This window comes from Physeter macrocephalus, chromosome 11 (genome assembly GCF_002837175.3).
Source record: "Physeter macrocephalus isolate SW-GA chromosome 11, ASM283717v5, whole genome shotgun sequence".
NCBI classification, from domain to species: domain Eukaryota; kingdom Metazoa; phylum Chordata; class Mammalia; order Artiodactyla; family Physeteridae; genus Physeter; species Physeter macrocephalus.
Window position 1 is genome coordinate 29,282,556 of NC_041224.1, and position 11,400 is coordinate 29,293,955.

An 11,400-nucleotide genomic window follows, 5' to 3' on the forward strand; every position below is an offset into this window, starting at 1 on the left:
ACACACACACACTCACACACACACACACACACACACACACACCCCTACCTCTAAAAACCAAGAGATGGGGGACTTCCCCGGTGGTCTAGTGGTATAGAATCCACCTTCCAACGCAGGGGATGCGAGTTCGATCCCTAGTCAGGGAACTAAGATCCCACACGCCGCACAGCAACTAAGCCCAAGCGCCACTATTACTGAGCTCGCGAGTCTCAATGAGGGAGCCCATGTGCCGCAAACTACAGAGCCCATACGCGCTGGAGCCTACACGCCTCAACTAGAGAGAGAAAACCCTCACGCCACAACCAGAGAGATGCCCGTGTGCTGCAACAAAGAGACCACACACCGTAATGAAAGATCCTGCATGCCTCAACGAAGATCCCGTGTGCCGCAAGACCTGACGCAGCCAAAAAAATAAGGAAAATAAATAAATAAATAAATAAAATATTTTAAAAATCAAGAGATGGGTTATTATATGACTACTTTCCTCAGAAATGACAGAAAAGAATACTCTTAAAAAGAACCGGGCTTCCCTGGTGGCGCAGTGGTTGCGCGTCCGCCTGCCAATGCAGGGGAACCGGGTTCGCGCCCCGGTCTGGGAGGATCCCACGTGCCGCGGAGCGGCTGGGCCCGTGAGCCATGGCCGCTGAGCCTGCGCGTCCGGAGCCTGTGCTCCGCAACGGGAGAGGCCACAACAGAGGAAGGCCCGCATACCACAAAAAAAATAAAAAATAAAAAAAAAATAAAAAGAACCTTCATAACATATTTTAATTCTTGGAGTCTGGAAAATGTAAATCTCCAACCTGGACACAATTCATACGCTATTTATGTCTTCTATTCCACTGGCTTGAGGACAGCCACTTTGAGAAGCAGTGTGGTGACATGAAGGACACATCGGCTTGGCATTAGAAAGATGGTGTTTCAGCAGGCGTTCAGGCATCACAAAGCAACAGGCCTAAGGCAATCTCTTAACCTCCTTGAGGCTGTCTTCTGACCTCTCTAAAGGGGCTAACGTTACTTGCCCTGCCCACTTGACTGAGTTGCTGTGGGGTCAGATTATTTCTCTCCACACATATTAACTAAGCATCTACCATGTGTAATACACGATGATAAAGACTGAAAGAGCTACAGAATAAGTCAAAAATAAACTACGACCTAAAAGAGCTTACAGTTCAGCAGGAGTCGCCGTGTAGGCGTCTAGCACATAGAAAGTGATTAGTACCATAAGAGAGATAAAGTGCCATAGCAGTTCAAAGGAGAAACAGAATACCTCAGTGTCAAAGATCTGGGACAGACTTGACTACTCAGGTAGCATTTTGGATATTTGGAGATTGATAATGGTGAAGTACAGGATGTAGGAACAGGTGACACAGAGATGGAGGGGTGCACATAGGAAGTTGTATAAGAACCAGGGAATAATTTGTCTGGAAGGTAGGGTGCAAGATGGGAAATAGGAGAAAGTAAGCTTAGCAAGCTTACATCCAGATCCTAGAAGTTTTGAATTCCAGAAAAACAAACATGATCTTTATTCTAGTGGTAGTTTAGACCTTGTAAAGATTTTTAGACAAGGGAGAAAAATGACTGGAGTGTATGTTAGCAAAATGACTCTGGCAGGAACATATACGATGGATGGGAGGTAATGGATACTAATGGAGAGGTGACAGGTTAGGGGTTATGAAATGATGTAGGGAAGTGACAAGAAGGGTCTGAACCAGAAGAGCGGTAACGAGTAAGAGGTAGATGATGTTCTGAAGACAGAATGAACAGAATCTGAGAAGTGATTAGGTATAAAAGTGGAGGAAGGGTTCAAACACAGGTTTAAGGCTTTGAGCCCTGGTGAGTGAGAAATGCAGTCATTCATACAAACAGGAAGTAAAGAAACAGAGAAGGAAGATGATTATGAATTAGCTCAATCCTTGAGATACGCTAAAGTTCAGAAAACAGGACAGGGTGTTAGAGAAATCTTTGCTGCGCTCAATGAAATCACAATAATGGATAATGTCAGCAAGGCAGCAATCAGGGTAGTCAGGTTTAGATATTCTAAGGATAAAGAGAAAAGGAGGCACTAGAGAAATCGGGAGATGTCAAAGAGATCAAGGGGGTAACAGTTTTCAAGGGGAGGACTCAGGAACGAAGCCAAATGCTTGCGAGGGCAGCGAGAACAAAGGCTCACAGCGCAAGTCCCTCCAACAGGAACACTGAAGGGGGAAGACGTAATGTTCGTGAAAGCGCTTTGTAAACTACAGAGAACAAGACAAACTGGAGACACAATTATTGCTACCATTACTCGAGAATAATACTGTCATCCATCCAGTCACCCAGGTGAGAAACATCACTCCATGCTGCTATTGTACTTTCCCCTCTTTCTCCGGATCAGAATTGTGAACTGTTTTCTATTCTGTTTCCTTTCATGTGTTATCCCCATCGCTACTGTTGACTCAACTCAGCACTGGGTTTCTACACGTCGTGTTTAAGACTGTACTACTCTGCCAGTGTGTAATTCTATCAAATTGGAACTGGCAAGATGACTACCACACAGGCATTTGAACTGCAGGATGTGTGTCACACTGGGCTATGGAAAACTGGACTGTTTTTCCAGCACATACTTTAGAAAACAGACTGGTTCATTTAGAATTTGGAGCTCAAGTACCTCAGAAAAATATTTTAAAAATTAATGGTTGTTGCTTACATTTAAGTGAGAAAAATTTAACATAAAGCTTTAATTCAAAGCGGTCTCCACAAGCTAGGAGGGATTACTCCATTTCTGTTATTTTATTTTTACGGTTTCGTTTCGTTTGTTTGTTTATTTCAAGCCCCTGCTGTTAACTTGTATGCCGCTAGAAGCGTTATGTGGTTTAAAGGAATATAAATGAATTATAAAAATAAACTATTACAAGAGCTGGTTTTAGGAATACTTAAATATACAAATGTTTACTTTTAATTTACAATTTTTTTACGCTTAAAGATTTTATAAGAAAGCTTCAATTGCAGCATCAAAATTAATCAAAATGAAAAGGGAATTTTGCTGGAAGAGAAAGCCTTAAGCTTTAATAAGAACAGGTGTGAAATGTTTAAAGTGTGAAAATATTTAAAACAATTTTCTGAATTAGGAATTATCTGGTACGTTGCAGAGCGTGTAAGTGATGTGCATGTAAGGCATAAAGCATAATAATGAATGGACGCCTGTAAAACAACTGCCGACTTCCGGAAGACAGCGTTAGCATCATCATCACAACTCCCCTTGGTTCCTTTCCGATTCATCCTCTCCTCTCTCCACTCCCACCCCCATCCCCAGGTAACTACTCGTCTTTTTGTATCTTTCCTTTCTTTGTTTCCTGTACAGTTTTACCACATTTGCATGTAGTGACTTGTTTTTGAACTTTATATACGTGGTATCATACTATAATGTTCTTCAGCTTTTTTGCCCCTAACATTATGTTTCGGAGCATCACCTATGCCCATTCAGGTAGCTGCAGTGCATTCATTTTCACTGTTGTAAAAAATGTACCACGCTTATTAATCCATTCTCCACAGTATTAACGTTTTCCACTTGAGTGAATATATTTTATTTTAAAAATATTACAAAATGCAAACAAATGAATACAACTTATCTAGATTATGCCTGCTCAAACACAGACTTAATTGGTGATTTTGCATAACGAGTGTCTGGCTTTCTATTACATGAGTTATTGTAATTCTGTGTTCTAAGCGTTTGGAGTAAGACAAATAAGTGATGGCTACTGAATGGTTTATTCTTTACCATCACCCAAACCCCCCCCCCGAAGGTTAACCTCAGTTTGATTACAGGTGAACAGCAAGTAAGTATTCCTTGTGTGTATGTGTATAATGAGCATGATTCACCAAAAATCTGTAAAATATCCTAAAAATGGTTTTTAGCGTTTTCCTATACTTATCCATGAAAACAGTTTTACTATAAAATAGCATATAATTTGGTTAACAGAAGTTTACTATTACAAGATACTTGATCTTTTGACATGTTATTATATAAAGGTGTAAAAAATAGTATAAAATTTTTTTTGAGTCACAAGCTCTTTCTAATTTAACACAAATATAGACACAAGAATAAAAGCTGTGCTCGAAAGTCAAAAGAGTGATGTTACAATATGAGGAGTATTTTAAAGATTTTTTTATTTCCAGAGAACTAAGAACTTACTTTCTACTGTTTAGATATGTTTATTTTTTTTAAGATTTTTTTTTTGATGTGTACCAATTTTAAAGTTTGTATTGAATTTGTTACAATATTGCTTCTGGTTTATGTTTTGGTTTTTTGGCCACGAGGCATGTGGGATCTTAGCTCCCCGACCAGGGATTGAACCTGCACCCCCCGCACTGGAAGGCGAAGTCTTAACCACTGGACCGCCAGGGAAGTCCCATGTCCATCTTTTTTTAAAACTTCACAAATATTGAGAGGAGTGGAGGGAGACAATACAAACCCCATTCCAATTTTCCTGCATTAATGACACAAATAAGTAATCCACACTCCCTACATTTCCCGGAGGAGTAATGAGCAAAACACACTTCTTTACCAAACTTATCGAACAAAACCGAAACAAGGCAATATGGTCTGAACACACCAACAGGATTTTTAGGGGTTAGTTCTAAGCTACTATAAATATTGACTCAGAATAAAATATCTTTAAAAAAATCTTTTTAACTAGAATAATAAATGCCTTTAAAGAAACACTATAATCTAAAAAGCTCACGGACATTAGGAAAAAAAGGAAATTGCAAAGGCATGAAAGCTTTTTATCTCATTAACTACATGGATTCATGATCTTAAGCAGAAAATATACTTGCGCTACGGAACTTTGTAGGGACAATAAAATGCTATCTGCATATATTTCACCAAAAATTAAATGTATTTAAAACTAGATTTCCTGTAATTCTTTGGAAATACACATACAGAAATTAATTTCTAGCAACGATGACATGAACTTTCCTACTGTCTTATTAGTTTATGCACACTGATGTTTTTATAACAGATATGAAAGGATTCATTTAAAATACACATTTTTCAAAAAACATCTTTCTATACTAGGTATGTTTATTACAACCAGTTACTTTAAGTGACTCCATACTACTTACATTCATTCGTTCACTCCTCACTCATCATTCAATCATTCGTTCACCTACCGAGTGCCTCGAGAACACCAGCGCAGGGAGCACCAGGTTAGATCCTAGGAACATACAGTCATATAAGACATGACTTCCTATCCTGAAGAATCAACTACATTTGGTGGCCATCAGTTCAAGTGCTGTGGCAAGGATCGGTACAAGGTACGTACGCAGCCACATCCAGGGATATGAGGACAGAAATCCCAAAGTCAACTAGAGAGGAAGTAGATGGAAACTATATCTGGGGTCTGTTACCAGAGCCACAGTTCGACCTAGCATAGCCCATTTACTCTCTCAGACCTAAGTTTCCCCATCTGCAAAACAGAAGTACTGGGGGATGCGGGGAGTGGGAAGGGATAAACCGGGAGATTGGGACTGACATATACACACTACTATATAGAAAATAAATAACGGATAAGAACCTGCTGTATAGCGCAGGGAACTCTACTCAATACTCTGTAATGGCCTATATGGGAAAAGAATCTAAAAAAAAAAAAATGAGTAGATATATGTATATGTATAACTGAATCACTTTGCTGTACACCTGAAACTAACACAACACTGTAAATCAACTATACTCCAATAAAAAATTTAAAAAATAAAAGTAAAACACACACACACACACACACACACACACACACACAAGTATTGACATCTGACTTCTGCTTCGAAGAACTGAAGGTCTCTAATATTAGGGCCATCTCCACATGCAGGGGGATGATCTAAAGGGCAGGACAGAGTTCCTTCTGCCCCTAAATATCTCACTGACCACATGCTACAGTGCTTGGCATTCCGACCACTTGATTTATGTCTTGGATAAGGGCAGTATCTTTAAGATGTTGCTGCCAAAATATTTTTAAGACTGTAAAGCTGACGTGTGAATGATTCTATCCTACTTTTAGAGGTAAGGAGACTCTGAGTAAATGGTACTTCAATGAAGTAATTTGACGAAATGCTGAGGATGGAGAGGGTCTGGAACCCAGCACCCTGGGTCTGGAACCCAGGGTGCCGCCAAGAGGGGGAGGCTCTGGTGGGCTGCTGCTGTTGGGGGGCGTGTCCAGGGCAGTTGGAGGATGACAGGCAGACACTGGATGCCTGGGAAATGCAGGAAGAGCAGCAATATTAAAACAACCCATTCCAACATTTTATCTTTTAGTTCCAAATGAGGCCAAAATTTTTTTTCGAATCCCATCTAAATGCCCTCATAAAATATTTTAAAAATTGTCCTGTCTATAATGGGACTGAAATTAGACCCTTGAAACACAACTCAACATGTATAAGTGTATAGGTATTTTCTAAACAAACCTATTTACTTAAAAAAATGAAATGACTAGCAAAGACAAGACAATTAGGCAATGACAATTCATACAGTACAACCAATCAATAACAAAATAAATTAATAGAGTGAAGCTGATGTGTTATAAATACCTATATATACACTGACCTGCAGAAAAGCACTATTTCACTAACATTCTGCACAATAAAAAACTAAAATGCTATATAAGCAAGCCAACCTGAAATGACACCTAGTATTATAAATGGCCTAATCTATATGTTAATATTGTTGTATCACATAACTGCAGCAAGGCTAAGATAACAGTATGACTTTGGGGTTTCTATGGCTACATCCTGGGCTGGCGTGCCTGAAAGGGCTGGCTGCTGACACGACACGAGCATTCTGAGTGCTTCTTTTTGGTTATTTACGATATGATTTATGATAACAACAACATCTCCTATTTCCTCTCCTCCTCAGATACAATAAATTGCTATCGTTAATCACCCTTCTTAGTTCAACTATGATTACAATAGCATAATAGGGTCTGGCTATGGTAATATCGTGGATTTTTTAAAAGAAATAAATACAAGGAGATCTCTTCAGACAATGTCAATATCTCTAATATTTTAATCATCTTCCTTTAAGTCTTTCAGAATAAATTCTATTACAACTAAGATTCCATATCCAGGATGTAAGCCCTTTGTGCAAATCAAATTCATGATCGAGCCCCACACATTCACAAATCACTACCACCATGATGTTCTTAAACTCACCACAGCAGTAAGACTGCACATAGGATACGGTTTCTTTTCCAAGACAGACAATGACAGTTGTTTCTCTCTTGTATTTTATGAGACTAATCTTACTGCTGTTTTTTCCTCTCCACAACTAGACAAACTAGGCAAATTAGCCATTCGTGTATCAGAAGGCAAAACAGCAGAGAAAGAATAAAAACTTTGCCATAACGCAGACATGTGTGACCCGCCTTTGCCAATTACTGGCTGTATGGTTGCTTAATCTTTCTGAACTTTACTTTCCTTTTATGCCCATTCGGGTTAACAGCTAGTACTTCCTCTCTGGCTTTTGAGTAACAGTAAGAGGAATCCTTTTCCTCCCTGCATCGATGCCCTTTCCACCAGATCTCAGCAAGAGGTGCAGCCTACTTGATTTGGGTGGCCGGGTAACTTGCTTTGGCTGATGGGTCAGAGTTGGCAAATGCAACACAAGCACAGGATGGAAAACCACGTGCAGACTGGGGCTTGCCCTCCTGCTGCTCATGGGAGACTTGCAACCACCCCAGGGCCTGGGTTAGCCTGCTGGATGATGAAAACTGCATGGCTCAGAGCCCCAGCCAAACCGTCAGACATATGAGTGATGCCATCGATTACTAGCTGATGGCAAATGTCCAACCGAGCCCAGCCAGACCCAGCAAAAGGACTGCACCGCTGAGCCAACCCCAAATGCCAACTCCCAGGATTATGAGCCAGTAAACAGTTGCTGTTTTAAGCTACTCATCTTTGGGGTGGCTTGCTACACAGCAACATGTTAACCATGTGTTCACATGTACGTGTACAGTGGATTCATGTTATTTGGAGTGATTATGTTCTATAAAGGGGTTGCAAACACTCAGTCAGTGAAAACCACTGCTCCCAAAGGAAATACAAGGTTAGGTTCCTATGAGGCTTTGGTCACAACATTTTTGTCAGCAGATCAATACAGAATCTTGTTTTATGTGTGTTTCTGTTTAAAGACATCTAATTTAATATATACTGTTGATTCATTCACAGTGAACTCACGGCCAACAGCACTGCACGGAGCTGCTCTATTCTTTCCATTAAGACACATCAAGCCCTCTCGCACCTGGGAACACCAGCCAGCGTCACCCAGCGTCACGCATGGGGGGCACTTTAGATAGCAGAATCACCAAAAAAAGCAAAAAATGCAAAAAGCATGGCAACAAATAGACCGAAAACACACCTGTCGACAGTCTGAGCTGAAATAAGAAGGCGGAGTGTCACTTTGTTTAGACTCAGCTAGAAATGTGCACAACTCAAATTTCCCGCCCCCCTGCGCCTGTCCGTGAATGACTGTGGAAGCACTGCACTCATCTGGGGGTTACAAGCACATTCTAGCCAGCAGGCGACATCACAAATATAGAACCAGCGCATAATGAGGGTCGGCTACATATAATTAAATGGACACAAACCCATCAACATCAGATATTTTTATGAACAACTGACTTAAAAGAAAAGATTTTACTTGAAAAGTAATTCCAGTCCTCAGAAGGTATTTAATAAGAAGATGAAAAGTGCCTTATGAACTATAACATTGTGATTATACCTGGCAAGACATTTTCCCAAATCCTAACTGGGACGTATTTTAGTTTAAATTCAAAGAAGCAGCTATGTGCAGAACATTCTGCTCAAGCCGCATGATCATTCTTTGACTTTCTGGAACATACCCAGTTCCTTCCCTTCTCAGGGTCTTTATACCCACATATTCCGCTCCTCCCCACTAGCAACACTCTTCCCTTTGTTACTTCCATGCTCGTCTCTCACCCTTTAAGTCTTAAGCTTAAGCACTTCTCAAAGAAGTATCCCCTGGTCATGCCTTATCTCCAAAATGAGTTACAATTTGTAACTGCTTGATTGTTAGTGCATTTTAAAAATCTATTTCCCCAACTAAGCTTCACTAACCATGTTTTCCCTTGGCTGCAAAGCAATCACCCATGGCTAATAATCAATATTTCCTTCAGCAGCATTACTATTAGAAAAGTAAGAAAAACTATTTTACCGTATTTCTTCTGATTCTAAGTTGCCAAAATATGAAGAAGTGTATATCTCTGAATTGCTATTTTTAGAACAATCAGTAGCATCTTCTTGTCTCCACTGGATGAGGGACAGTAGTGATGGAGCAGTCACTGCCTGCCCCTGGGTGAACCTGACCATCATTCCTGGTAGCATGACTGGACACCAGTGTTTCAGTCAACAAACAATTTAAAAATGTGAAGAAGAAATATTCTTCTTCAGTTCTAGGCAGTTAAAAAGAAACACATCTGTATGATAAGACTAACTGGCAGCATGGTTTTTTTTCCCCTAGTGGTACATAGAAGAATGGTGCTTCTTACGATTGATGGTGTCTTAAGATCAGTGAAATATGACAGCCGTTCCAAATTATTATTAAATGTTTACTATGCTCCTTACTATACAATACAGAGAAATTGTTTTAGTTATTAAAGTAACATTAAACTGGACACACCTGAAATCCAAGGGTCCACGAAGACCCACGAGAACTTGCAAACTGCGACTCAGAGGGAATGGCTCAGGTAAGTGGTAGCTTGGCTGTCGCCCAGGGCTCTCCATTTTCCTCCCCTTCTTGTGCCCACTTACATAAGACCTCCCCCCCATCAACTAGATCGTGCATACAGTCCTTTCTATGAGACTAACTTGCCCCGTGACCTCTGCGTTGGGGACAGTGTTTAGGAGCAGGCTCTATTCCAAGCCACACATTATTACTAAGGCAGCGTTTCATTACAGCGTGAACAGCAATGGACTAGAAGACGACCCTGGTTCCACGTTCCTTTGTGACAATGAGCACAAGATTCTTTATCCGCACACACACAAAATAATGCCAGCCCTACCTACTTCCCAGGGTTATCGTGCGCAGTCAGCACGAGCTCAACGTGAAATCATTTTGAAAACTGTTCAGACAGAAGTTGGTGTCAGAGGCGGCAGCAGCAGCCGAGACCCTCCACTGCCACCGTCCTCCACCCAACCAGCAGCCCCGCCCACCCCGGCTGCCGAGCCAATCCCCCAGAGGAGCTGCTCCAGCAGTGAGCCCCCCCAACTCTGCATGTATAATCCTAGAGATCTTAGCAAAATCATTTCAAAAGATAGCTTGGTATAATTACACAATGGCTGTTATCAAAGCAAGATTAGAAAGAAGACCAAATTTCGGATGACTCTAGTTTGAAATGGTAAGAGGAACATTAGTTCAGTACCAAATGGTAAATTTAATAGGGGGAAATAAATTCAGTATTTAAGCTTCGGATTTTTATGTGTCTATCCTTGCCTCACTCTGTTAACTCCAAAGATCCTCGTATTTACAAGACAGCCTGTAAAATCTGCTGCTGGCCTCTCAAACTTTGGTGACTCAAAATAAACATAAAAACACCCTAAGAATCCATTCTCATACAAGCCACAAAACAAGCAATTCACAACGGCATAAAAATTACTAGAAAACGCTATGAAATTACAATCAACTCTTTCCTGGCACGAATAGGGAGTAGGGGGAGGAGCACGGAGGTTAACTAGTCTGTGAGTAACAGAAAGTTACCACACACATGAGATACGGACTAAAAAATTCTTAAAAATCAAAAGCAAAAGGTACTGATTTTTAACACTGAAATGACTTGGAACGTCATTTAAATTTTCTTTGGTAAAAGGCGTGTCAGGGAGTCCCAACGCCTCAGGGATGAATGTCATTACGATATTGCACTTGTGTGACTTTACAAAGAAATAGTTTGACTAAGAAAAGGCTAAATACGACAGCTGTCTGTTCTTTTTTTTTTTTTTTTGTATCCAAAAAATAGTATCTTATTAAGAAATTTAAGGATTCAGTTTTTGTTTTTAACATCTTTATTGGAGTATAACTGTTTTACAATGGTGTGTTAGTTTCTGCTTTACAACAAAGTGAATCAGTTATACATATACATATATCCCCATATCTCTTCCCTCTTGAGTCACCCTCCCTCCCACCCTCCCTATCCCACCCCTCTAGGTGGTCACAAACCACCGAGCTGATCTCCCTGTGCTGTGCGGCTGCTTCCCACTAGCTATCGATTTTACATTTGGTAGTGTATATATGTCCATGCCACTCTCTCACTTCGTCACAGCTTACCCTTCCCCCTCCCCATGTCCTCAAGTCCATGCTCTAGTAGGTCTGGGTTTTATTCCCATCCTACCACTAATCTCTTCATGACATTTTTTTTT

At 40.5% G+C, this 11,400-nt stretch overlaps 1 protein-coding gene across 2 annotated transcripts in view; it reads right to left on the reverse strand.

Annotated features, from left to right (window-relative positions):
• The window catches only part of TAF3 (TATA-box binding protein associated factor 3), a 158,051-nt gene that overhangs the window by 39,898 nt on the left and 106,753 nt on the right, over positions 1 to 11,400 (reverse strand). The gene's annotated exons all lie outside the window — the stretch shown is intronic.